We start from the raw sequence: 2,952 nt of genomic DNA, 5'->3' as shown, positions 1-2,952 counted from the left end.
ATTGCCCTTTCCGGGCATTCTATTATGTGCCCTCTTTGTTAGCCCCACTATAGGATCCATGGCATCCAGCAGTTTTTACTATCTTGTTAAATTCTATTTGTCATGCTGAAGGGTATACACTGTGAAAAGCAGAGCTGAATTTGAGAACAGAAGAATCAAATCCCTGACCAGTTTCTGTGGTTCTTCTTTCTTGGTTAAGATTATTGTTACTAAATTGGTACTTTATACCCTTGTTTACAAGCATTTATCTTTAGTACGTTGTCAGCTAATGGCATGAATCACACCACCAGGTTGCAGTACACTGTTTTGAGGTGTGAAAACTTGAATACTGCATCTGTGTGTGGTAAGGCTTTCAGCTGTGCACTGCACCTTGACAGAATACACTGCATGACATACAGTGGTGAGCCATAAGCTAGTGTGAGGGCTTGGCAAGGGCCTGCAGTAAATGTGAAACAGACTGATAAGCGATGCTTTGTGGCCAGAAATCTTGGATCATCTATTTGCTGCATGTCTCTTTTGGCCAAACTTACATTGCCACATTCCTTTGAAGTGGACTGCCTGTTCTCACTTTCCTTTACAAATCTCCTAAGTATTGCAGGCAGCTTGGGCACCATTTCTTGATAGCACAACACACAGCTATCCAAGGAATGCAGCTCATCGACACATTTAGCAGCACTGATCCTCTGCTTGGCCACAGGTCCACGTTAAACCTTTACATCTAATTTTCTTCTTCATGTGTAAACTTTTACTTGCATTCATACAACTTTTATAAGAGACCCATCACACAAGTACATTACACAAGAAAATAGTAGCAGGAATAGGTCGTAAGGCTGCCTGTCCTTTCAATATCATCTTAACTGGTGTCACCTCCTCTTCTGTGCCAGTTCATCATCGTTCTTGGCTCCCTGGTCTTTCAAAATGTATTTGCTTTCTCATTAAAACTTCCACTTATCCAGTTTCCACGGCCCTGAATCTGAGTCAGAATCATTTATTATCATTGACATACATATGTCATAAAATCTGTTTTTTTAACAAGATATGAAAATTACTATAAGTTACAAAATAAATAAATAACACAAAAGAGGAATAACAATTCAGACCATTCAGAAATCTGATGGTGGAGGGGAAGAAGCTGTTCCTAAAATACTTAGTGTGAGTCTTTAGGCTCTTGGACTTCCTTCCCGTTGGTAGTAATGAGAAAAGGGCAGGTCCCGGATGGCGACAGTCCTTAATGCTGGAATCCAGCTGAAGAGGAAAATTTCTGATACTATCTTTTTCCATTCTATTTGGTTACTTTCTTTTAAAGGACCCAAATGATAAATTTTTATAGGTTGGGATTGACAGACTTTTCTGTGCGAATGTAAGGCTGTTTGGCTCAAATTGTCTTTTCGGCAGAAAATGAGTAATCCAAGGATCCTGGGCAAGGTTTCGAGTAAGGCCAGTCAGCTGATACCAGGTTTAAAGATGTCCAGTTACCAAGGGAATCTTAGAGAGGAAAAGCTAGAAATAAATGTCAAATTTGACAAGATTTAATTAGATTATTTACAGTAAGGCCAGTTAAGATTTTTTAAATCAGCAAAGGATGCAGTATTTCAAAGAATGTACGTAAGTATCCCCTATTGAATAGCCACCTACTTTCTACCTGTCATCTTCTAGTTATCCTCCTTCTCCCTTCCCCACCTTTCTATTCTGGCATCTTTCGCCTTCCTTTCACATCCTGAAGAAGGGTCTCAGCCTGAAATGTCAACTGTTTGTTCCTTTACCTGGCTGACCTTCCGAGCTCCCCAGCATTCTGTGTGCTTTGTTCTTTCGAAGCAGCTTGCTTTAATATCATTATCAGGTCCATGTCAAGCTGTAACTCTTAAACATGAATGTAGAGAATGGTTCGTAAATGGCTCCAGGGTGTTTCTTCATTAAGTGTTGCAGACACTGAGACGTTTTCTCTGCTCCAAGAATGCCCGCCACCCTTTCTTGGGTCATATTGTTTCTCCATGGCGGCCCGGCCATAGTCCTCTGCTGGAAAGCTGGTTCCCAGCCCATTAGGAATAGCCCAGCACAGGGCAGGCAGTCTGTGATCTCTCCCTGCACAGTGTCCAGGTGCACTCACAGAGAACCTCTGGGGCCCTGTGTCTGGCTCACTTCTGTGAAAACTGTTCCTTTCAGGCACAATGGGAGTAACAAAAATAATATTAAATGCGTGAATAGAAATATTACTGAATAGCGAGACAACATTCACATTTTGCTCATTCTCTTCACTACCCAATGAACAGAACAAAATATATAATTGGAGACTTGTCTTTGCCACTATGTCCTGAGCAGAAAACTTCTGAATCTAAAATAATCTTTCTTTAATAAACAGAATAGCATCATATGGGCCATTTCTAAGCGATGCCTGAACTGTTTTCTATATCAGACTGCCATGTTTGTTAACATAGGCTACAAAGGCACCAGCTGGCAAAAGGTATGATCCAAGTTCAGATTGGTGCAGATAATTCCTACATGGATTTCATTGTGTCATGCAGAGATAAAGCTACTCTCAATTAATACTTCAGTGGAAGCTGTCCTGGAAATGCTATTGGGGTAGCTTTTTTGCCTAGGCATCAGCAATCTGGTTGGATTTACCTGTAAATCATCATGGAAGTTTTTCATCCAGCAATGTTAGGCAAGCCAGCCCAACACAGCATGAATGGTCTCTCCAGGGAGTCCAGAAGGCCAGTTCACACTTCCACAGACATTTCACACTTAGGCTGGGAAATTTGACCCTCACCGAAGTCAGTGGAAAGAAGCAGTCACCTGGAGAAGAGTAAGCAGATCTTTTTTATTTGATTTAAGTTAATAAGCTTAATAATATATAATTCTTTTAGTGATGCCATGAATAACAACGTTGGACCTCAAACTGCGTCTTGTTATTACTGTGTTCTGCAGAAAACAAGCATACACGTGAACAAGCCT

This window comes from Hemitrygon akajei, chromosome 3 (genome assembly GCF_048418815.1).
Source record: "Hemitrygon akajei chromosome 3, sHemAka1.3, whole genome shotgun sequence".
In the NCBI taxonomy this organism is placed as follows: domain Eukaryota; kingdom Metazoa; phylum Chordata; class Chondrichthyes; order Myliobatiformes; family Dasyatidae; genus Hemitrygon; species Hemitrygon akajei.
The sequence above is the reverse complement of the archived record's forward strand: the minus strand, read 5'-3'. Positions refer to the sequence as shown.